Source organism: Cupressus sempervirens, chromosome 10 (assembly GCF_028749045.1).
Source record: "Cupressus sempervirens isolate cs-2001-9-10 chromosome 10, ASM2874904v1, whole genome shotgun sequence".
Taxonomy (NCBI): Eukaryota; Viridiplantae; Streptophyta; class Pinopsida; order Cupressales; family Cupressaceae; genus Cupressus; species Cupressus sempervirens.
In genome coordinates, this window is record NC_143127.1 from 423,582,591 (window position 1) to 423,610,219 (window position 27,629).

Sequence of the window (27,629 nt, forward strand, 5' to 3'; positions counted from 1 at the left end):
TTAACCCTAGATGAGTTATTTTCTAGCATCGTTGATGAAAGGTAGATCAATAATCATCACTTTCTCACATTTTAAAGTTGCACGAAGTTTAACTAAAGAAAGAAAGCAATGAATTGACACTTATCGCTAAAGGCCCCCCTTTTCTAGTCTCCATATAGTATAATTCAGTGCATCTTCCAAATCATCGATTAGATGAGGATCAATGCTTTTTGGATTCTCGCTTTACAATGTTGTGCAAAGATTAACCAAAGTGAGAAAGAGACAAGTCACAACATGAGCATAGTGGGACTAGACTAAGCTATGGGCTACTAAAAGGAATGTGTTAGATAAAGTTGGTATAATGGCATGCTCTCGTTGGTTAGAGGTGCTAATTGTGACAAAAGATATTCAGTTTATAAAAGCCTTCAAATCTTGGATGATCAATGGATGTTGTAATACTCCAAAATTGGCTAATTGTCATGACAACTAATTCTAGTCTATTTTGATCAACCCTAAAGTACTATTTCACTAGGCAATTATGATTTTAATTTTGCTACTTGACTTAATTATCAAATGCAAAAAACCCTAATTTGCATTAATCACATGATTTATTTAATTCCTAAAGTATCAACTTGAATTAGCTACACTAAACCTATTGATTAGACTTAATTTAATACAAAGTACTTATACTTTAATTAAATTAAATTATCTCCTAAAGCTATTGTGCTAAGGAATTAAATTTATTTAAAATAATAATGCTCTTACTTTAATTAATTGAATGTGATTATTCAATTAATTGAAACATGCATTTATGAGGTCATATCTCATTTTATTAAATTAAATAACTTTCTAAATTCTTCTCTTCAGTTCAAGGATGGGAATTCCAAGTTATTTATCTCTTAAATTGGAATTCACTTAGTTCACTCATTCTCACACTCAGGTGAATTTCAATTAACTATTCATTACACTCAGGATTTGAGTGAGTTAACTCCACCTACACTGGGAATCTTCCATCCTGACTGAATCTCGGCTTCAATCTTGACCATTGATCTGAGTTGATCTCAACCATTGATAAATTTTAGGAATTCTATATAAGAGGCTTCTAATTCCTCATTACAAAGGTTAGATTTTTAATTGCATCAAACTTCTCTTGAATTAAACACTCATTTGGCTTATAGCTTTCATATTTACCTAGCATTTTAAATATCATTTAGATTAAAATGCATTCATCTAGTTTAATTTACTTTTAATTGTTATTAGATTAAAATGCATTCTCATTTAGCTTAAATTCATTAGCATATAGTCACATAAAATCCTTCATTCTACAAGCTTTGGTTGCCTACTTCTTAGTCTGAGAGCAAATAGGAAAAATCCTTCTAGTTAGAAGGCAATAGGTCACTCTGTCAGACCTCTTAGATAAACAATCCAATGTTTATTTTGGGATGATGTCATAGGTGAGGACTATGTTGAAGTGTATGTGAGGATTAGAGGCCCCCAAATTTGCATATATATATTTCTGGCACCCACTGTAGGGTAGAGAAAAATATTTTTTCTAGCCTCTCTGCTTTATTTTCTATTATATTTCTATTATATTAATGATTCTGTCACATTTGTATGTACAAATTTCTATATTTTTGCATAGAAAATCTAATTTTTACATGAAGATTTAAGGATTTTGCCTCTTTCTTTGCACTTCCTTGTGTGAAAAAGTGCCTAATTGCACAGTTTCTCATGCAACACCCCAATTTCTCTTGCAGGCCTGTGCAAAATTTTGCAACAACACATGCAAAATTCATATTTTTTAGAATTTAGTTTATCATTTTATTTGACTAACATATTTTCTCTAAGAACTTCCTTTCAGATTTCTAATTTTTCTACAACATAAGTGTGGTTTGTAGGAAAATTGAAGAAGACTCCTTTTATGCAAACATTTCAAACCTAAACTGACTGTGTATTTGTAGGACACTGTCAAAGATAGGAATGTCAAAGAACAATTTAAAATGCACATAAAATGCTGTCTTTTTTCTTGCTTTCCACACAAAGTATAATTAGGGCTTGTGAAATTTGTAGGGTGAAAGATAGGGGAATATGGGAGTATGCTCTTTACCACTTGGAGGTCATGACCAAGGGTAAATTAGAAACCTAGAAGCCTCTGAAAGATGGTATATGAGGGAGGCAAGCAAGTTAGTAGTTCTCTAGTGCAAGTCATCTTCTGTGAATGGATGATGACTCTTTTTTAGGGAATCAGAATCTTAAGAAAGGGATAAGTTTGGATTGATTGAGCTAACTCAATAATTAACATGTTGGGCAAGGTGATGAGGTAGATAAGTATGCTCTTTCCCCTTGAGGGAAATCAGAAATTTGGACCCTTAGATCGAGACCACTAGTTTGAGTCAACCCTTAGAGGGCCTGCTAGAGTGATCCAACCTCTAGGAATGACCCAAGTGAGCACACTCCTTTCACCAAAGATTCCAACTCACTATAGTAAAGAAGCTTTGTAGAGTGAAAGACTCCAAAGCCATATTAATTTCCTCTTCCTCATTCCTAATATCGCATATCAAGAAGAGGCTTTGTCTATTGCACTGGTCGGTGCTAGCCCCAGTATTGCTAGTTAAGTGTGTGCATTTTTAGATGCTAGTGTGGGCTACTAGTCTCAACTCCACTTGTGGAGCCACTAGGAATTAATATGAAAAGAAGCCAAGTAAAACCCTTTAGTTAGTTGCTACCTAATTCACCTCTAAAAGGGGGCATACTCTTTGTGCAAGGAGGGTATAGAATCTCTCCTATAGAAATCACCATAGGCATGCTACTAGGTGTTGGAAGTTGGTATACATGCTTGAACCCTACCACAAGGGTGTTCATTCAACGTATATGTTATAGATTCCTTTGAATATACCAAAAACATGGGCACCATCTAGTGGGGTGACATGGTTATGTGAGGTGCACGCATGCGCATAAGTTGTGGGACAAAGGTTTTGTCTTCTCTACCATTTTTGGTTTTAGGGATAAAGTATGTTTGTTATCAAATCTTAAAAATTTCCAACCCTATCTAAACAAACTAAAAGTCAAGACTCCCCCAACCCTCTAATTTTCTTTGTCCTCAATTGGATTGTATTTGAATACTACTTGCTTCCTGTGTCTTTCTAAAAACAGTTGTCTTGTTCAAAACCAAATGTTGTTTAAAAACTTGAAAAAGAACCTTGCTATCTATCTAAAATCCATCAAACAAACCAACAACTATCTAGATTAGTCTAAAACCTTCAAAGTCTCTTCAAAATTCAATCTCAATTGTTAGTCTAGTCTTGATTTTGATGGCTAGTATTGCAAGATTTTGCATGAGTCTTTGAGTATACATTTCTTTGCATAGCCCTATCTATGTTTTTGCATGACCCTATGTAAATCTCTATGTGAGATCTTGCAGCTTGTCCTTATTCAGAATCCTATTTTCTTTGTTAGTATTAGCACTTTATCACACTGCTTTATACAAGTCCTTAGGTTCAAAATTGTTGTTCTAAGTCTTTTCTTGGTTCCTTGTACTTTCTCACACAATTCATAGAGAATATTCACATGGGATCTTGAGTTAAAACTATTAATCTAGTCTATCAGAGCTATCTTCACTCTAATTCTAGTCTATTTCCTACACCAATTTACCTCTTTTCTATTTGCAAATAGTCTCAAACGATGATATCCTACTTAGCTAATGACTTGTGATCTACACTTAAACTAGTCTCGCCCTTTAGTGCTTTTTATACTCCATGTCATGATAGTCATAATATTTGGCTATTCTATCCCTTACTCAGACTACTCCTAGCTTAGTTTATAGCACTCTTTCCTTTCTTTTTTGAGACTGTGTTTTAGTGTGGTCCTTGTCTAGGTTTTATTTCTTGTCCTTGTTTATGACTGTGGCAACAAGAAGTGGAAACATGTTTTACCCCCTTGGGCTTAGATGAGGTAGAGCTAGGGGTTGTAATTACAAAAAAGGTCACTTTCTAGTTTATACATAGTCTATGTCCAATTCATCTAGTGAGGACTCTTTATGATCTCCTTCACCTATCAGATCACCTCAAGTCTAGAGACCGTTCTCTATAAATTTAAGACAAACTAGGAGCCCCTTGTATCAAGAGTATCCTAAAACTAGAAAATTTCCTACATCTCTAAACAACACATTTGAATTTTTTTTTAAAGGACCTTACCAATCAAAAAATACTAAAACCAATCACATTTCTATAATGGCTAATCATGAACTTGAACATGGTGACATAGTAGAGACCAAGAACAAACTAGGAATGATAGATAGAGAGACCCCTTCACTTATGAAGATGAGGAAGAGGTGGAAATACCCCTTGAACACATCAAAAAATGTAGTAACAACAAGAACTTCCAAAAGGTAATAGAAATCCTCCTTAACAAAGCAAAAGAGAAATACTTTCTCAAACTTTCCTAAGAGGGAGCTAAGCTACCTTATCACTTTAACATTGAAACCATCATCACACTTGAAAAGGAAACTGAAACTTCCAAACTCCAAAAAAAACTAAAAATCATGCAAGACCAACTAGCTCAAATGATGCATGATAAATAAAACCCTACAAAAACATACACTCTAGAGGCTCTTTGTCCATTTCCATTTGACAAGAGTATAGGCATGCCTCATTTTCTAAGAGGAGTCGAGTTACCTAAGTAAGATAAATACTTTGGAGGTACTAATCCCAAAGATCACTTGTAGGAAATTGGTGCCTTATCTATGGAATTTATGCATAATTAGACATATCTCATGCATCTATTCCCAAGGAGTCAAGCTGGTTAGCCTATGGAATGGTTTTTACACATGCCTCCTGGTATTAAAATATTTGATGAGATTGTCAACTTGTTTGTCCAATAGTATTCTCACAACATTCAACACCTAGTTAACATATGAGACTTGCGTAATTTTAAACAAAGAGTTGGGGAATCTTTCCTCACATTCATTTAGAGACAACTTTACACTAAATATTCACAAAAGATTCCTAAAATAGAAAATCTTAACATCTTCACTGGCAATCTTATACCTAATTTTAGGTATAGAGGCCAACTTCAAGGTCCACATACCTTTCAGGACATGCTCACACAAGCAATCTACATAGAGGAATTCATGGTAAAAAAAGGTGAACTCACTCTTCAAAAAGACATAAAACAAGGATCTACCTCTAACAAGGACAAATCTAAGTATCTGAACAAAAACTGAGAGGTTGTGCATGATGGAGTCATTGACAACATAAATCCTAAACCTACTAAGACAACATTCAAGCTCATAAAAAACCTCAAAGCATCTAAGAATGTTGAAAAATCTCCTCTTGATAATAAGACATTTGGAAACAAACCAAAGAACTCATCTTGGATCTCACATCCAAAATGAGAATAAACACCTCTGGGTGAACCCTTGGATTTGGTTTATGAGACCTTGTTTCAAAACAAACTCATCTCTCCATTGGATAACTCTCATCCTTATGATCTACAACCTCAACCACCATGGTGGAATGAAATTGCATTTTGCAAATATCACCAAAACAAAGGTCACAAAACTAGCAACTATATTAATCTACGTCACAAAGTCCAAGACTTAATTGACAATGGTGACATAGTTGTGGATGGACATAACAAGAACTTGGATGACAAGGCTTTCAAAAAGCCATTCACACCTTACAAAAAGGAGTGAGTTCAAAACCAAAACCTAATATCAATGTCAACTACAAGTACTCTAATGATGGCAATGTGATTAACATGGTTGAACCTATGGATTTTGAGTACTGTGACATTATTACCATTAAGTTGAAACAAGAAAACACTAAACCTAAGACACCATTTGTCTTAAGGGGCCCTACTTCAAACACATTTGACTGCAAACCATCACAATCTTATGCTAACATTGTTATGCATTCTCATGCTAAGTTGGTTCTCAAAGGCCCTACACCTTTTGCTTCTGAACTAGAACAACACAAAGATAAAACCCTTGCTGGTCCATCTAGAAAAGATGCAAAACTTATGGGTATGTGCAGGATCATGGTGTACCAAACTATGGCCTTAAGTGGCAGTGAAAAACTAGCAAATCAGGGTTATGTCAACTTGACACATAATTTTAAAGTGGTTCTATACTTTATATCAAAAAGTTGTAAGAAAATAATCTATAGGAAATTGAATCTAGTTTCTAAAATAAAATGCCTTATCTAGAGAAAAAAAAATTTGATTGGTCAAAAGTTTGGATTTTAATGTAGTAATACTAAAATTTCAGGGTCAAAATAAAAAGTAGGTGTATGTCTGACCACCTTAATCATAATGAAATGATAATATTTTTAAATATAATTTTAGATATGAAAATTAGACTCATGCCTAGATGTGATGCATATTTTTGAGAATTTTTATTCCAAATAAATAATTAATTATGAATTTTCTACTATACCATTTTCAGAATTAAAAAACTCCCATGTCTGACCACCTTTACTAGTTCAAAAAAAATCAAAATTAAGTTTTTCTTTTCTTTTTCTTATACTAGTTGAAGCATAGAATGTGACACATCTTTTGGATTTCACAAATATTATACGGTTTTAAAGTTATAGCTATTTTTCAACCAGTATGTCAATCAGCACTTTGTAGCTAACTCCATTAGAAAATAAGTAATAATTACTTACTGAACTCATAATTTGACAAACCTTACATTTATGAAAAGCTAAGAACATTCTTAAGAAACCATTTTCATTACATCAAATTTTGGTTTAAAAAAAGTCGTTGGCTACATGCTTGAAGTAAAAAACACATAAGAACGTGCCAAAAACAAATTTTTGGGATGTTTTAAAGATGACCATATAAGGTTGGTATCGAAAGATATAGTAGGAATTATAAAGGTATTAATTGTTTTCATTTAGTATCAGGATGGGTGGGAAAAAAGTTGGAATAGATTTTGAAATTCTTTGAGGCATTTTAGAACTACATATTTTTCAGATCGCCACTTTTTGGCACACCATGATCCTGCACATACCCTTATAACAAATGTTGCAGCCACCAGCTACAATATTCTTGATCAATTATAATGAATTAATAATTAAATCATAATCTTTGACTACTCAAAATCTTGCTTGCTCATAGGAAAATTCTTGATAAAGCCCTTACTGAGGAAAATTACCCTCAAGTTCTTGATCTTGAGTGGTTCCAATCTATAGTAGTTCATTTGACCTCACCTTACTATATGTCCTTCTTTGAGGAGGATGACAATTCACTGAGTCACCCACATAATCAACCTATACACATTGAGGTCATGATACATCAAAAATGTGTTTATTGAGTGCTCATAGATAATGGAGTTGGTTTAAATACTGTCTTTGTTTCTTTACTTAGGCAATTAGACTATTTTGAGGAGTCCATTGATCCTCATCACAAGATCACTATCAAAGCATATGATGAAGTTGAATGAAAGTCTTTAGGTCTTGTGGTGTTTCCTCTATCTATATTGGTGCTATACAAAGGGATGTCACTTGTCAAGTCCTTGACATTCCGTTGGCTTACAATATTCTACTAGGAAGACCATGGATACATGAGATGCATGTTGTGCGATCTACTTATCATCAATGTGTAAAATTTCCATTTCATTGCTCTGAAGTTACTATCTGTGCAATTACTAGCTATACTTGTAACATGCTGAAAGCTACTAAAAAATTTGTACCTACTAATAGGGAATCTTTTGATTATCATGATAGCAAGCTGAAGCAAATCAAGTAGTCAATCTAGCTGAAAGAAACTGAAATAGATGAATATCACATAAAACTAGTGTTGTCATTGACATCTCTTCCTTAGTCTCCCTGTCATTATTAGAGGCCATCTAAAGTGAAGAGGCCATTTGTGTTGATACCTCAAACCAAGTATAATGGTACTTTTGCCAAGGCTACAGTTCCTTTAGAGGATAAAAGTGAAAATAGAGCCATTATGCATGGCTTTACAAAGAGGAGACTCCAGCTAAGCTCACAGAATAGACTCATGAGATCACTCTTGAGAAATATGGTCCTATTCTTGGACTTATGATGCTTTGTTTATAAGAGAATTTGTCCTATTAGATGAAATAACAATGGTCTAATTGATTATGTCAAAGTAATAGCTAAAAGGAATAGGGATACATCTAGTCTAGGCTTTAAGAAGATTCCCTTCCATCTAGGGATTAAAAAATTCATACCTAAATCTAAAAATTCATTTGGAAATGAGTCACAAGATGAGTCTAATGATCAAGAAGATAATTTTGATAATGAGGATCCCTATCCTTATCCTATTCCCCATAATCTTGCTAAATTCTTTACTAAACCTGATGACTTTGTCCCACATGTTAGTATTATGGCTGGTATTAGTATTATGGATGGTATTAGTGATTCTTCTAAAGACACTGCTGATTCAAATCACACTTAGTCTGAACAGGGAGAGTCTGGTTATGCTCTATGCATTGAGTATCTTTGCAAACATCAAGATGATGAAGGAGAGTATTTTCCTATCACTATTGGGGAATTCTATAGTTTGTCACCATTAGCACTGATTCTAAGGAATATGAATTTGACTCTCTATTAGAAGCAACTAAAAATAGTGACATAGATCAAGTTTAATTCTATGAAAACCACCTTGAAGTACGTGAAAAATCTAGGATTAAGTCAGATGAGTTTGATTGAACTAGTGTCCTCAAGTCTTTGATTGATTACATTAGTTCTCAAAAGCATTTGAACACCCTTGTGGATGAACCTACTCTAGGTCTCAAATTTCTTGTCCAAGCATTTAATGATTATACCATAAATGTAATCAAACCCACCATTACTCTTTCACTCACATATTATAATCTTATAGACTAGAATTCCAATGTATCTAGTGAAGTCCCTACATTCTAAAATGACCATGCTCTTGCCTGCTACTTAAACACTATCAAACTAGTAATGTCTTCCATGAGTGAATAAAGTGTCAGTATGACTAAAGCTAACATCAAATATCTCAGTCATATAATCAAAAAGAAAAAATAGAAGGTCTAATGGTGAAAGCGTGTCAAAACCTAAAAACTTAAAAATAAAAGACATATCCAAGCATGAAAACCTCTTTGGGCCACCTGCAGATGAGATATTTGATGTGCTCCATATAATTTTCAAGAAAGATCATTAGTGTTGATAGAGCCAACACAACTGATCAACTTGGGAACAAAAGAACATCCTCACATGATACATCTTGCACAGTCACTATCTCTAAAGGAAAAAGAGGAATTCATTGCTTTCTTTCAAGAGAAAAAGATAAAATTTGTGTGGACATATTTAGACATGCTAGGATTATATCCTAATCTCATTATGCATCACTTGTCTATTGCACCAGGCATTAAACTAGTCAAATAGAAACTTAGGAAAATGCATGCTCATGTTGCATTACTTGTCAAAGCTAAATTGGAGAAGCTTTTGAAAGCTAGTTTCATCGACACTATTGATTACGCTGAATGGATATCCAACATTTTTCTAGTCTCCAAGCATGAAAAATCTATCAGAGTTCGTACAAACTTTCAAGATCTAAACTTAGCTTGTCCTAAGGATGATTTTCCACTCCCTAAAATTGATATGATAGTGGAAATGATGACAAGATATGAGATATACTCACTAATGGACAAATTTTTTGGTTATAATTAGATCAAAATCATAGTAGAAGATTAAAAAAAGATTTCTTTTACTTATGCATGGGGAACTTTCTATTGGAACATGGTGCCATTTGGCTTGAAAAATGCTGGCACTACATATCAAAGAGTAGCTACTACAATTTTCCATGATATGATGCATAAGACCATGGAGGACTAGGTGGATGATACCTTGGTCAAAATCACAAAATGAAACACTCACCTTCAAGATTTGGGACCTATCCTAGATTGCATGGAAAAATTTAGTCTAAGGCTAAATCCCAAGAAATGTGCATTTGGCATCACATCAAGGAAACTACTAAGATACATTATGTTTGCAAAAGGAATTGAGGTAGATCCAAAGAAAGTTCAAGCAATTATGGATATTCCTCCACCCTATAATATCAATTAGATGAGAGGCTTACAAGGAAGATTTTAATCTATTCATATATTCATTTCATAGCAGGTAGATAGATCACAACCTTTTACCAAGACTCCACATAAAGGTGTGAAATATAATTGGAATCAGGATTGTGAGCAGACATTGACACAAATAAAATAATATCTTTCTAATCCACCGATCTTAATGCCTCCTAACTATGGGAAGCCACTAATTTTTTACATCTTAGCAATAAAGACATCTTTGGGTATCTTACTAGCTCAAGAAGACAATGATAACAAGGAAAGAGCTATTTACTATCTAAGTGGCATGTTGATCTCCTATGAAATGAATTATAGTATCATTGAGAAGCTTGCTTAGTAGTTATCTTTTCTTCCTAAAAGTTGATGCACTACATGCTTGCTCATACTAAATGATTGGTAGCTAAAATTGATCCACAGTAGTACTTACTAAACAAGGCATCTCTAATAGGAAGTTTAGCTAAGTGGGTCATGATACTAAGCATGTTTGACATTCAATATGTTGAACAAAAGGCTATCAAGGGACAAGCGATTGCTAATCAGCTAGTAGATGCACCAATGCAGAGTCTTCTCCCACTCAACATTGATTTTCTTGATGAATCAATTCTAATGCTCACATACCAAACTTGGGTGATGTTCTTTGATGATTCCTTCACATAATAGGGATCCAAAGTTGGATTACTCTTCATTACAACATAGAGGTACTCATTGCCTATGGCATACAAGACTTTATTTCCTTGTACCAACATCATTATCAAATATGAGGCTCTAATTAATAGCATGAAAATTGCAGTTGAATGGAGAGTGGATCAATTGAATATTTTTGGAGACTCATAGCTCATAATCAACCAAGCCAACAATGTATATCAAACAAAAAATGAGAAATTGATCCCTTACAAATGCATGGTCGATGACATGAAGAAATACTTTACTCATATCACTTTCTAGCAAATTCCTCGAGTGGATAACAAAGTGATTGATGTCATGGCTACACTAGCTTCCTTGCTATAGATGCCAGAGAATGATCTCTGACATGAGTTCCCAGTGGAAATGTTACTCTACCCTACCTATGATACCCTTGAATTTTGGATGATTTGTTCTATGGTAGGACAAGATTCTCCTACTATCACCACATATACTCCTATCTACATGACCAAACCATTTCGAATGGTCTAACCCAGAATGAAAAATGTCACCTTATTTGTAATGCTTCACGGTATGTCAGTATTGCTGATGACTTGTTTAGGAGAGATCTTAATAGAACACTCCTTAAGTGCCTAGAATTCAAAGAGTCAAAATGTGCATTAATCCATGTCCATGAGCGCATTTGCATGTCTCACTCAAACAACTTGACACTAGCTCATAAACTTATTAGAGATGGTTACTATTAGCTAAATATGGAGCAAGAGGCAATTAAATATGCCAAGTCCTACAAAAAATGCCATCTCCATGGGAATTAAATTCATGCTATAGCTAGGAAGCTAATCAGACTATGGCCATTCTAACAATGGGCCTTTGATCTTAGGGGTAATATTAACCCATCTTCTTCTAATGGACATAAGTTTATTATTACACATACAAACTACTTCACAAAATGGGTTGAGGCAGTACCTCTCTCAATAGAAAATGGAAAATATGCAGCTCTATTTATCACAAACTACATCATATGCAAGTATGATGTACCTTCCTCCATTATTACTGACAATGGAGGACAGTTTAAAAACAAGGACTTTAAGGAGTAATGCATAGAATTTGAATCACTGCAAATCGACTCTAAAATTTCTTCTAATCATTTTGATCTCTTTTATAATCTTTTTGATCATAGATTTCTTTCATATCTCTTGATATACTACTCTACATCATATTTCTAGTGTGTCATCTTTTGATTTTTCTCTTGAGGGGGTAGGATGATTACATTGTTGAACTTGAATCTCAAATCAATCAGAATCTTCATCACTTAGGGCATCTTGTTCCCCTCTATCTAGCATCTTTATCATCTATCTCATCTTTTCATCAATTGATCACATCTTATAATAATCTTTATCAGAATTCAATGGATAAGTATTGAGACAGTCTAAACCCTAACTCCTAGGGATCAATCCTTGTTTTGGGGATGATTCTACAACTCATGATTGGATCTTGTTATCTTATATGGCCAGGTATCTAGGTGTTCTATCTAGATCCCTTAAGATTAAGTTCCATTCTAGAGATAACCTTTAAAATCTTATCATCTCAATATCTACTTGTTCTACCTAGATCCCTTAAGATTAAGCTTCATTTTGGGGATAATCTTTAAAAGCTTGTCACTCTTGATATCTAGATGTTCTATCTCGATCCCTTAATATTAAGCTCCATTCTAGGGATAATCTTTAAAAGTTTGTCACTATAGGTATCTAGGTGTTCCATCTAAATTTCTTAAGATAAAGCTCCATTCTAGAGATAATCTTCAAAAGCTTATCAATTCAGGTATCTAGGTGTTCTATTTAGATTATTTAAGGTTAAGTTCCATTTTGGAGATAATCTTTAAAAGCTTATCAATTGCTCTCTGTATCATTAATTGTAGAACCAATTTCATTTCTTGATCTATGCATAATGTTTTCTAAGTTTCTTTGAATCAAACGTGTTTCTTGCACATTCATTCAAAGAGAGGAAAAATGTAATACCCCAAATTGGTTCATTGCCATGACAACCAATTCTAGTTTATTTTGATCAACCCTAAAGCCCTATTTCACTAAACAATTCTTATTCTAATCTTTGCTACTTGACTTAATTATCAAATGCAGAAAACCCTAATTTGCATTAATCACACTATTTATTTAATACCTAAAGTATTGACTCAAATTAGTTGCATTAAACCTATTGATTAGACTTAATTTAATACAAAGTGCGTATACTTTAATTAAATTTAATTTTCTCCTAAGGATAATGTGCTAAGGAATTAAATTTATTTAATTTAATAATTTTCTTACTTTAATTAATTGAATATGAATATTCAATTAATTGAAATATGCATTGATGGGGTCATATCTCATTTTATTAAATTAAATAACTTTCTAAATTCTTCCCTTCAGTTCAAGAATGGGAATTCCAGGTTACCTATCTCTTGAATTGGAATTGACTTAATTCACTCATTCTCACACTTAGGTGAATTTTGGTTAACTATTCATTACACTTAGGATTTGAGTGAGTTAACTCCACCCACACTAGGAATATTCCATCTTGATTGAGTCTCAACTTCAATCCTAACCATTGATCTGAGTTGATCTCAACCATTGATTGATTTTGGGAATTCTATATAAGAGGCTTCTAATTTCTCATTACAAAGGTTAAATTTTGAATTGCATCAAACTTCTATTGAATTAAACACTCATTTAACTTATAGCTTTCATATTTTCTTAGCATTTTAAATATCATTTAGATAAAAAATGCACTCATCTAGTTTAATTTACTTTTACTTGTTATTAGATTAAATTGCATTCTCATTTAGCTTAAATGCATTAGCATATAGTTGCATAAAATCCTTCATTCTACAAGGTCAGGTTGCTTTCTTCTCAATCTAAGAGTAAATAGGCAAAATCCTTCTAGTTACAAGGCAATAGGTTGCTTTGTTAGACCTCTCAGATAAACAATATAATGTTTATTTTGAGATAATCTTGTAGGTAAGGACTATGTTAAAGTGTATGTGAGGATCAAAGGCCACCAATTTCACATATACAGATGTTACATTCTCACTTCTTGAATTTGCACAAAGTTTAATTAAAGTGAGAGTGCAATGTGATGACATGTAGAAATGGTAGGGCCAAAATAGGTTATGAATTTCTAGAGGTTGTTGTTAGTATGAAGTTCCATGTGGCAAGTTTTAATTAGCTATAGATACAGAACATAAGGAAAGGTAATAATTTGTCACAACCATTAGATCATCAGATGATTGATGATTGCCACATTCTCACTTTTTGAAGTTGTGCCAAGATTAACCAAAGTGAGAATGCAAGTGTTTGACACATGTTTTAGTGGGCCCAAATTCACAAAAGAAATACAATAACAACTAGGGTCTTCTAGAATTGTTGATCAAATAAAGATCAATGATCATCACTTTCTCACATTTTAAAGATGCTCAAACCTTAGCTAAAGTGAGAAGGAGACATGATGATATGTGTCTAGCTTCCCAAAAAGGTAACATGACCATTAAAGTTTAAAAAAGAACCATGTGATCTTAATTGATCAATGACCAAATTAAAAAAATTTGGCATTGCCCAAAATTTGAATGTTAGAACATTAATGTTTGATCAATTTTAATTTGTGTGGAGATAGTTTGCATAAAACTTGTAATTCAATTCATTATCAAGTACCAAGTGATAAAGAATTCAGAGTGTAACAAGAACCAGAGCTTAGATTGCATTTTGTTAAGCCATGTTTTGTTGAAGACAAAATTCTATAGTGAAGTAAGCCAAATTTTGGGTAAGTGTTTGAAACTCTTCATTATCTAAAAATTATAGTCTTAATCATAATAAATTGGACAAGATACCTCCATGACAGGATTTTTCAAGGAAATTAGATTATTGGCAAAGGAATGCACATGATGAATTTCTTGACAAATTGACCTTGTCCACTAATGAAATAGCTAAGAAAAAAGAGTTGGTTCCAAAAAAGCCTAGGTTGCAGGTTATTGAGTGTTTTTATGACAAAGTCAATTGGCTAAGAGGTGCAGAGACATCTACTAGGGTTTGGAGTTATTTAGAAAATGGTTCTCTGAGAGAAAACATGACAGTCCTTTGAGAAATGTTTGGGAATTTGGCATTGGAAAATTAATTGTTCCTAGTGTTTTCTTCAATGATAGCAAAAAGGTATGACCCAGTACTAAGGATAGTCAAAAATTATATGGGATGTAACCTTTTTAGGGTTACACCAGAGGTGATTAGGGAAGTTTTTAGGTTAAACTCTCATCATGCATTGCATGAGAAAATTGACCTAGAGGATATATAGGCCAAGTATGATGCCTAAAGGATATACCTAAGGAGAGGGCTATTGTAGGAGCATTTTGTGAAGATAAGGCATCTACCTCTCATTATAGTAAATAACCCAAAGCCATTGCTACGAAAATATTATAATCCAAGGTAATGAGCATTATATTTCTCCCTCTGCAAGATTTTTAGGATGGATGAGAAAGATCACATCCAAGGATCCATAATTTTCATCATTGCCTAGATACTACAATATGGCATGAGTTTAATTTTTTATTTTGCCACATATTTAGTAGAAGAAATCCATAGTGACTTAATAGGTATAAGCAAAGCTAAAAATGAGAAACCCTTCTGTTGGTATTCAATGCTGATGTATATATGTTTGTACAAAGGAGTATCTAGTTTCTCTAAGGAAATGAAATTGGATTTAAAGAAGGATGGAGAAAAACTACTAGTCCAATTGTGGAGTGTTGCTATGACCTAAGACATCAATGATGCCAAATTTTTCAGATTTGATAGGTATTTTTCTTCTAAGATAAGGATCATATTGATTGTAAATAATCCAATAATACCCTAGTCCTTACTAGAATTGATCAGGCCTAAGGATCATGCCAAGAGACTGAAGGTGAGTCGTAATTAGGGAGAGATTATCCCATATTTAGTCTTGACTATGTTTAGAGTGTATGGTTTCCAAAGGAAGCCCCATGTCTTGCCCTACCAAGTGGTGATGAAAGTTATAATTGCAAAATTCCTCTAGCAAATAGGACGACTTGAAGAGAAGGAGCTACTGGGCAGATCTAGAGGTACATTTTTTCTATTTTTCACTATAATCCACAATTTTGTTTTTTACTAAAGGGGGATGGAAGCATTTAGGGAAATTTTCAAATAGATATCAGATGGCCCAATCCCATGTACATTTCATTGATCCTAAGGGATTTTATGACATGTTTAAGGATAAAAAAAATCCTAGGTCTTTTGAACACTTTGTTTACTTGCCCAAAGATAAAATTAGAAATAAATTCTCATTGTAAGAACACAACGTTAGGAAAGAAAAATGGAAGGTGTATAGTAGGATTATTGGATGTATTAATGCTTTAGAGCCAAAATATGACCCCCTGGTTGATGTAAAATATTGGGGTAGTAAAATTAACATGCTTATGAATAATTTTTTTTTCAAGCCTATCTAGACTAGGCTATTGAAATAGAAAGGAGATTGGATAGCATAGCCATAATAAGCCTAGGGAAATACACATTGTAGAAAAAGGATAGATATGTGGTCATAAGAAACATCTATTGTGATGTGGAACCTAATTAGACTTGGTAATTTATTTGGTGTAATTTTCTCCCCACATTATATCTATGGGGGTTTGGGGGCAACACCCCTATAGGGTCTTGGGGTAGCATCCTAGGTGTGCTCCCTAGGGGTCGAGTGGCAATGCCCTCATGGGGGCTTTTGAGGGCAGCATCCCCAAAGTAAAAAATGACCTTAGATTGTAAAAGGCATCAATTGCTATTTTCCTATTAGATGACTTATTCTAGCTCTAATTGCGTAAGCGATAAAAAACTTGTATAAAAAGGCTTAGTGTTAAGGATTTCATAATGTAATGGTAATAATGTAGCTTCCTACAATGGTATTGAGCTATAAAGGATTCTAGATTGTAATTACTGGATAATAATAATATTGGACTTTCTATTGGTGGATGTAGCCTAGGGATTGGGTGAACAACATTAAATCTTGGTGTCTTGTGTTTTCTTTTGTGTGATCTATCATTTTTTGATATTGGTTATATTTGCATATAACTATTATTTATGTCTAAGGTTAATCCTAACAAGTGGCATCAAAGCTAGATGGTTGTTATTTTTTTTACCTAGACCATCATCATATTTTTAGCGATCCTCTATAGGAAGGTCTCACATTTGAGTGGAGGTCTCATGTTTGAGTGGGAGCAATAGCAGATGAGGGTGAGCTAAGGTTTGAAAAGTTTAATGGGAAGAATTTTTAGTTATGTAAGATCCAAAAGGAGGAATATCTCTATCAAAAGGATTTATGGAAGCTGTTGGAAGGACAAACTAAAAACTAGGGAACTATAACAAATGAGGAATTAATGATTTTAGAAAAAAGGCACTTGGAAGCATTTAGTTGTTCCTAGCACCGTTGGCAATATTTAACATTACAAAAGTGAAGATGATGGAAGAGTCGATGGAAACCCTAGCAAAATTGTATGAATAGACCTCGGCTTCAAATAAGGTATTTCTCATGAAGCATTTATTTAATATAAAAATGGAAAAAGGTGGATCTATAGAAGATCATTTAAATGAGTTTAATACTATTACTAGTCAATTATCTTCTGTGGGTATTAATTTTGATGAATAAATTAGGGATCTCTTGATTTTTTATTCTTTGCTTGAATTCTAGAATGGCTTGGTAATGATATTAAATAATTCTATTTCTTGATCTAATACCCTAAAATATGATGATGTGATCGGTGTTATTTTGGGTGAGAAAACTCATAAGAAAACCTCAGGTGGATCTACATCAGGAAGTGCTTCAATGCACAAAGTAGATGAAAAATGATTGAGAGATGAAATAATTCTAGAAATCATGGGAAACCAAGAGGAAAGTCAAAGAGGAAGAGGTCTCGATCTAGAAGACCAAAGATTGTTGGTAGTATAGTAAACCAGGGCATAAGAAGAAAGGTTGTTGGAATTGAAAGAAAAATGAAGTAGATAAACCAAAAGGGAACAAGGAGGCAAATGTGGTAAGTAAAAAATTTGAAGAGGATGCTTTCCTTCTTTATTTTGAAAGTATTTGTTGTCTCCTGATTTAACAGTTTTGAAAATGACCAAGATACTAGACCAATGCATCTAAGGCTAGAAAATTCCTCTAATGGATGCACCTGACTGCAATCTTGGGCCAACTATAAGGCATAACTCCTTCTTCACTTCATGCTTTGAAAGACCTAGGTAGGGTAACCTTGAGGTTCTGATATATGGTACCAGTGCAATTAAAACATAAATTTGAACCTAATAATAGCAGATGAAACCCATTTTGTCTTTTGATACTTATGTAATAACATAGAAATGAGATAGCTACAAATCATAACCTATGAAATCATAAGGTAAGTGAGGTTAACTCTTTTTAGCCCACTAAAAAACATGAAAAACTAAATTTATTTGATTAAAAGTGGTATGCAAATAACTTTCACCCCAGCCTACATCTGATTTAGTGATTAGTGCCTTATCCATCGCAACATAGACTCACTACTAGGAGGATGACCTAACTTGATTGCATTATAATTAAGTTTGTCAACTAAAATTCCCAAATTCCATTCTTATGAAATATCCCCTCCATACACCCAGAAACCCTATCAAAACATTGAAGCATTTACTTAACTCCTTGAGTCATTTAAGCAACAACAAATCTGAAATACAGCTCATCAAAGCTGCCTTAAATCAACTAAACCTTATTCATTTAATCTCAAAGTCAATAGCATATGAAGAATTATGAGATAAAATAAGAAAACCCAAATAATTCATGTAAATCCCCTTTTATAGTCATCCTTGGAAAGACTGAATACATAAACTGGTAAAACAATATGAAACTCTAGACATGTCACATAATCTATCAACTTTCCATTATCTTAGAATAACAATACATAAAAATGAAATGAAAATCTACACAAGAGCAGATGTGTAGCCTTCACTGCTAAAGCTCTACTCAATAGATAGGAAATAAAACCAACAACAACCATGGTTTCATAATGAAAATTGGAACCCTACTAGTTTCCCTAGAGAAAACTGCCAACCACTTCTAAGAAAGAGAAAGAGAATGATATAGGAGAAAGGAATTCCTAGATCTTCTCTATAATTGACATGTTTCCACTTGAAATTCCATCTCCTAGTAGTGAAAATAATCTTTGTAATATCTTGCTGCAACTGCTTATCAAATCTTTAATCATTTTGGCTCTCAAAAAGCACAAAATATCTTAGATATTTGATTGAAATCAAATAATTGATTTAGATGCCAAACTTGAAACCAAGGCAAAGGTAAAAATTAGTTAAATATGACTTTAGAAGCTAAGCAAAGCCTTTTTGAGAATTCATTTTAGGCTTCAACAGACTTCAATATTTTCCCCTAGCTAATTTTGGTGCTCTATGATGAAAGTTGCCCGTTCTATTGAGAATGCCCTAAAAATTAAAAATTCACTTATAAAGTGAACCACCAAAGACCTATGCAAAAACTAACCCCAAATTTGGAAAATGTATCTCTTCTTAGTTCCAACGGTATGCTGTACTATATATTTTGGATGAAAATTTCCCTCCTATGGTCAATTTAAAAAATTGGCTCCCAAGACTGTGAATAGTCATTTAAAATGAAAAATTGAAAAGTGGATATAATTGAAACTATATAAAAACTTAAATTCATTTTAAATGTTTCAAGTTTGAAATTCATGCATGGCATACTTTTGAGTTTTCAATTTTATTACTTTTTTATATCCCGTTGCCACTTGTCAATTCTTTATTGGCCATCAACATTTGAAATATTAATTATTTAATTTATTTATATTAATGAATTCTTTTAATTCCTCCATCTCCATCTCCCATAGCATCAGCAAGCACATACTTTCCATCTCTAATCACACAGCTTAATATATTAATCTTTTTAATATCAATCCTTTGGCTTCTCATAGCAGTGCAAAGCTTTCATTCCATCCTTCCCATTATTAAACTTGCATGAACCCCCATAGCATTGTAATGCCTCTAGAATTTCTTTACACTCTTACAGTTTACTTCAATTTTTGTTGGGTCCCACCTCAGAAGAGCATAAAGCCTTAATTTTCAATCTTTGACCTTATGCCAATTGTCATAGCACCATAAAGCTTTGATTTTTGCTTCACGAGCATTCAAAAGTCAAAATACTTTGACTTTGGCCCCAATAGGGCCTTCCACATGTGACTAGCATTTAAAAGGTTCTTGCCATTAACACATTATATGTTTGGCATGCTAGAGTATTTAAAGATTGAAAGGATCACCCATACTATGAATATGGGACAAAGTTTTTGAACTTTCCTTGCCCTTTTATCCTTGGAGTGAATCATGGATGCCTCTACATTATTTCCAAATACCCTAATGAGGACTCATGAAAACATTGTCATTGAATGCCACCTCCGATGAACTAACCCTTACAATTTGAGGTCTCTAGCAAATCCAAGTTAGAATCATGTCCAAACAAGCCAAGAATCTAAAGGTAGAAAAGCCCACAGGGATACAATTTTTTTTTATTATGACCCTATTGTTGAAGTCTCAAGATTGAGCTTCAGAGTCACCTCACACTTCCAACTTTTTTTTTAATGGATTACTCACTTTCTTGTATTCAAAATTGTGCCTCTTCTTTTAAACTGCTCTATGTTGGGTTCCTTTAATGGTTCTACATGTGAGTTGATCATCTTAAAAAGGCATTAGACTACTCCCCTGCCGTTGGGTTCTATGCTATTGCTGGCCCCTTTTTTTGTGTGAGTTGTTCTCTACATGTGGGTATCTTTGTTCATGCACTAACTCCTCAAACGGTGGCTCCTACTCTTCTTTCTCACCATGCTGCCTCCTCTCAACATTCATGGAGCTCTCTCCTATTGTGGGCTTTGCCCTATATTACTTACTCCAAATGTTCGTATTCACAAAAAAGAACCAACAAGTTTGGCATAAATCCAAATCTTGTGCTTTCTATAAAAAATCCTCCTTATTTTTCTTTACTAGAACTAAGATCAATATGCTTATCATTATCATGCCAGACATCCTCTTGAATTTCACATGCTAAACTTTCTTCCATAAAACAAGACTGCTTTGAAAATAAATGTGATTAAAAGCTTTAACATTTCAAACTGTCCAACAAATAGTTTTCCAAACAAGCAGTGCAACCTCTCATCACAAGAAATGACACTTTTCCTATGAGGATCTTGAAGCTTATTCTCCTTTATGTATTGCATCAAGAGGCATTGAACCTCGAATATGGAGAAATTTTTTTTAGTGTCTTGTTTGACAAATCCAGTAAACTCTAACAATTCCTTTGAAGCTCAACCAGAAAATTCTGTATGGGCCATTTTCCCTTCTCCTCATACATGTCATGGATTTTCCATTCTATGCATTGACTTCCTTCGATTTTATGGTGTGGATCTTCTCTATTTTCTCGTGTGTGTATACTTTCTTTGATAGTGACTTTAATTGTGATCAGTGCCCTCTTTTAAACTTTGTAAGGTGATAATCACAACAACTTATCTAGCTTTGCAAAAGGTATTTATATTTATCCATATTTGCAACAAATTAAATTTTCTACCTCAAAATATGCTTCCTATGTTAAAAGGCTCCCAAGTTCCAATTCAAAATTAGCTAGCTAGCATTAAACTCCACACCTTAAGTGTATGTGTACCAAAATACCCAGTTGATTCAAAATGACTTTTCATAATTGTTGCAACCAATATAATCTCCATTTAAAAAAAACACATCATGAACTCAAAGTTTTACCAAATTGATGGAATTAGTCGGGTCCCAAAGTGGGCCCAGCTAATTTTTTTAAAATTTTCAAACATCTAAACTTTCAAAATGATCCAATGAGTCTCCAATATTGGTTGTAATAAAATTTGATCCTTAGTACATCATTAAATATCCACTAAGCTCATTTTACCATTTAATTGCCAACTATCAACTTTGTGCCAAAAGGTCCTTTGACTAGCCTTAAAAAAAGCACATAGACTCTCTTTTTTTTCATACTCACATCTCATCAAATCTCATCTCATGATGAATCCTCAGTCAAAAGATGTTGGCTATCAAAGTTTCCCTCCTAGAAGTGCCTGTAAGCAAAAATGTTAGAAAATAATAAATTGCATTTGGATTTGGCTTTGAAAACTGGGTAAACTAACACTTGAAGGTACAAAAATTGGAACATTGGTTCATTGTCATAAGGATAGAATAAATCTAAAATTAGGGCTCATGATGAATAATTGGGTGCATTTGGCAAGTGGTCAAAATAGGCTACTCAAATTTGTACCTTGGAAACAATAATAGGAAAACATTTTTTTCAAATGAAATTGACTTGGGAAAATGTGCAAACATATTCATCAAGACTTCAAAATTAGCACACTTAAAGTATTTTTAGAGTAAAACATAGTGGTGTAATCTATTTGATCTCATCTACCATGGATTTTGAGATATGACATCATGAACAAGGGTTTTGACAAATCTGCACTTCTCGACACCAGTAAAAGGTTAGAAATTACATTTGGAATCACATTTGAAAAATAATCAAATAGATTCGTCATAAGCTCATAATTAAAAAATACCATGTATCTAACCTCTAGAATGCAATGCAATAGGGATTTTATCATTTTAGACAATTGGGAAAAAGTTATGATAGGTCAAACAGAGCCTTCTAGAATTTTGCACAATGTGCAAATGCATGAAAACAGTAAACTACCAACTTTGAGAGGTTTGAAACCCAATAAAATGGATTCAAAATGAATTGAAACTTGGAACCTAGGTTCTTTGATATGTATATTAAAAAATCCCCAAATTAGTGAGTCATATAATATTTCTGGGCTAAAGTTATTCAAAGGCAAACTAGGCTTCTTGTTACTACTTGACACTTGGGCAAAAATGCAGATTTGACAATTGCTCCAAACAAGACTTCACGAAATGAATCAAAATGACAATTTATCTTCATGAAACACATAAACACACTAAATTAAAGGCGTTAGAAACATTAGAAACCTCTTAGGCTTCAAACAAATAGTCGAGTACACATGCATTTAAAAGTGCTTATAGGGCTTTATTTCTTCAATGGTACTCAAAATCAGGGCTACAATTTTGAGTGCCAATAGTGGCTCTATCTATGGATGCATGTTCCTTGTAGGCATGGAAAGGATTCAAATCTTTTGAAGAAGCTGACCATTCCCAAAAACTTCTCTTGCCCATCTTATTGAAAGAAAGAAAACTACTACTATGTATAAATGATGGCCTTGAGCCACCAGAAAGTTTTTAAAACTCCTTACCTCTATCATACGCCTGATTCTCATTGACATTTTTTTGAGGTAAACTGAAATTATCTTTCCCCTTTGTTTCACCCAATACATCAGCACTTCAATCACTTTGTTAGGAAAAACAAAACTATTATCATCACTTTCATAGTCCATATAAAAACTAGACATACATTCTTCATCTTGCTCACTATGAAAATAAGAATAAACATCTACTAATATCAAACTAAGACTAATCATCACTAACTAAATCATGGACACCTTCAACTGGAAAGACAAAAGTTTGGTATTCTACTTCATCCAAAGAGTTACATGAATCAAATTGTAAATCCCCTTGTGCCTTCAAATGTGAAGAGTATGTAAAATTTGATTTCTCCTTGTTTGTGATATTAGTACTCCATAATCCAGATTGAACATTCGTGGCAACCTCTTCACACTCAAAAAACTGATTAGATACCAAATCACAAGAATCATCATGAAATTGGATGTTCACAATATGCTAATATGTATCAATGTTTTCTTCAAATGACTCACTAGAATAAAGCACTTCATTAGTATTACTTTCCTCATCACATGAGCAATCTCAATGTATCTTGACCTCATGAAATTAAGAATAAAATGAATGAGAAATAAACCTTATCCCTATATCTTTCTTCTCAACATAGAAGTCATCATATGTATTGATGTATGAACTACCATCACATACACCTCCAAAACTTGACAGAGCGTATTTTGAAACTATATCTTCTCCAACATCAAATTCAGAGGAAATGAATTCACCATATGAAAATGTACAACATGGAAAATCACAAGCATCCTTGGATAGATTAGCATACCTTTCAAAATCATGAACCATCAAATCTGAAATCTCATCAACACTTAACAAAACTTCATTACTAGTTTATTTTCCTTGGATGTGATTGTTATTTGGATAGCTTGACACATTTACAACAATAGACTCATTAATAATATTTTCTAAAAAATCAAAACTTTGATCATCACATACATTTTCTTCTTCAGATGACACCTCAACAACCAATATCTTAACATATTCACATTTATAACTAGAAGAAAAACTCTTATTGTTGTTACACTTTTCCTCTTCTTTACAATCATCATCATAACAAGATGAATCCACATTAAGCCTATCATCAAATTCCTAATACTATCCTTTGATTTATAAAACTAAGATTCTTCATTTCCAACATCATTTTCAATGGATTCATTAGATTCATTAGTATTCAAAGCACTTTCAATCTCCATGACAAAATCTTGGATTTCAATAATCTTATCTAACCTTGACTTTGTTGACCAATCAATTGAATGTCGCATAAAAACTTCTAAGAGTACCATTGGCCATGAAGACTCGTTAGGTCTAAAAATCTCATCAAGATTCATAACTACTAATTTAAACTTCATGTAAGTTTGAAATCCACTAAGACCCTTAATATCACCATTGTATTTTTCAACATTATGATAGTCTTATCATGAATCTTCCTTTTCAGCTTAGTAATATTTGTACAAACACTTTCAAGAGTTGGCACATCACTTTTAGACCTAGACATTGAATCCATCTTATAAACTTAAAAAAACTACCTCTATTTTCTTAGTGCTGAAACCACTAGATGGAGGAAAAAAAATTTATCATTCAACTTTCATGAAAGACAAATGCATGAAAGATAGAAATACCTTTATGTGTTGCTGCATTAAACTTCTACTTTGTTGATTGGCACTTTGTAAACATGAAATCCTTCACATCGTATATAAAATCTTTGTAGATCTGCCATATTTTTCAAGAGGAAAATGTAATCACAATAGTGACTCACCTTTTGAAATCAAATACTTTAGCAAATACAAACAACCACATAAATTATCAATCAAGAAACTTGTACTTCCTCTTTCCCAAAAGACTAGATCTGCCCATACATACTGAAAGCCTCTAATATTAAAATAAACCATGCATTAGTATAGAGATTTAGACTAGAGCTTCCACTCAAACTTAGTGAGAAAAGATTTGAAACAATTTACCACTTGTCCATTCTAAACTAGACTTTCGATATGAAAAAACTTGCAGATCACTAATACCTTGAAAAAGAGACTACACTTCATAAATTGATTCTTAACTTTGAAACTTTCTAAAAGAAAATGTAAAAATTGAACTAATTGAAGATAGACTTATAATAGTCATAGAACACAATTTACATCCAATCTTACAAAATACTGATATCCATGAGTAAAGCTTAACTGGGGAACACAAAATTTAGCAAGGATATGGAAAACACCTCACAACCTTGCTACTGCAGCAAATTTCTTTAGATGTATTGAATCTTGTTTAAATTCTCAAGGTTTTTCCATCACACAAATTCAATACATTCCCTAGCAAAGTCACCATTTTGTTGGCTCATGATTTAATAGTTTTGAAAATGACCAAGAGACCAAACTAGTGCATCTAAGGCTAGCAAATTCCTATGATGGATGCACTTGACTATAATCCTAGGACAACTATAAGACATAACTCCTTCTTCACTTTAGGCTTTACAAGACCTAAGTGGGTTAACCTTGAGGTTCTAATATATGGTACTAGTGCAATTAAAACATAAATCTAAACCTAATAATAGCAGATGAAACCCATTTTGTCTTCTAATCCTTATGCAATAACATAAAAATGAGATAGCTATAAATCATAACCTATGATCTCATAAACTAAGTGAGGGTTAATTCTTTTTAGCCCACTACAAAACATGAAAAACTGAATTTATTTGATTAAAAAGATTTGTGCAAATAACTTTTACCCCAGCCTACATCTAATTTAGTGATTAGTGCCTTATCCATTGCAACATAGAGTCACTACTAGCAGGTGACCTAACTTTATTGCATTACAATTAATTTTGTTAGCTGAAATTCCTAAATTACATTGTTATGAAATATCCCCTCCACACACCTAGAAACCCTATTAGAACATTGAAGCATTTACTTAACTCTTTGAGTCAAAAGCAACAATAGATTTGACATACAACTCATCCAAGTTTCCTTAAATCAATTGACCCTTATTCATTTAATCTCAAAGTTAATAGCATACAAAGAATTAGGAGATAGAATAAGAAAACCTAGATAATTTTTGTAAATCCCCTTTTATATTCATCCTTGGAAAGACTGAATAAATAAATTGGTAAAACTAAATGAAACTCTAGACATGTCACATAATCTATATTTATCAACTTTCCATTATCTCAGAATAACAATACATGAAAATGAAATGAAAATCTACACAAAAGTGGATGTGTGGACTTCACTAGTAGAGCTCAACTCATAAGACAAGAAGTAAAATGAACAACAACCATGGTTTCACGATGAAAAATGGAACCCTACTGTTTCCCCAGAGAAAACTACCAACCACTTCAAAGAAAGAGAAAGAGAATGATATAGGAGAAATGAATTCTTGGATTTGTTCTATAATTGACATGTGTCCACTTGAAATTCCATCTCTTAGCAGTGCAAAAAATCTCTCTAATCTCTCTCTGCAATTGCCTATCAAATCTTTAATCATTTTGGCTCTCAAAAGCACAAAATATCTCAGATATTTGATTAAAATCACATAAGTGTTTTAGATGCCAAACTTGAAACCAAGGCTGTGTTGCATAAAAATGTAACTAAGGAAATAACAGTAAGCAACTAATGCAAATTCTTACATTATCATGCAAAACCTCAAAATATGAAAGAAGACATGTAAATGAACAACATGAAAAAAAAAAAGATTATTAATGAAATCAAAATAACACTATGCAAACCTCATGAAATCACCAAGTGATTGATGATTTCACATTGTTGTCAGATGTGGTTGCTCACTATTCCTGCAACACAACAATGAGGTAGATAGTGCTTCATGAAAATGAGGAGAGGGCTCTCCATTTATATGAAAATGGATGCAATGGACGGTTAAGATTGAAGGAAAGATGAAGGGCTAGGATCTCTCAGGATTGATGAGGTGTCCATGAGGTGGAGGCCAAGTAGACTCCACATGAATTAGAGTTTTGACCATTCAAAGGGGGCAATATGCTCACACATGTGTGAGAAACCTCTGATGGTGACATGATCAATGAGGTGTGAGACAACTTGATTCACATGCAAGAGGAAAAGTGTGCAAGAGGTGTGAGAAGGATGGCTTCTCACACATGTGTGAGAAAACTTGACTCTCATGCAAGAGGACAAGTGTGCAAGAGGCATGAAAGACATAAGGGATGAGGAAAGTGTGAACATCTCTCACACATGTGTGAGGATTCCTCAAAATGCAAAGCAAGCATGATTAAGGAAGTGGGTTGGTTTAGTATGATGGGTTAGTTAGGCTAGTGAGGTTAGGTGAGGGTTAAATGTAGGAGCCATGTGCTGAAATAGGATTAAATGTAATATTTAATTCCAAGGGGATTAAGAGGGAATTAATTAAATAAATGACGTATTTAATTAAAAGGAAAGGAGTTAGAATGCAAGGGGAATAGGTTAGGATTTAAATAAACCTTAGTTTATTTAAATCAAGGTAAGGAAAATGTAATTAAATAAATGCAAATTTATTTAATTAAAGGTAGGGGAATTAAATAAATA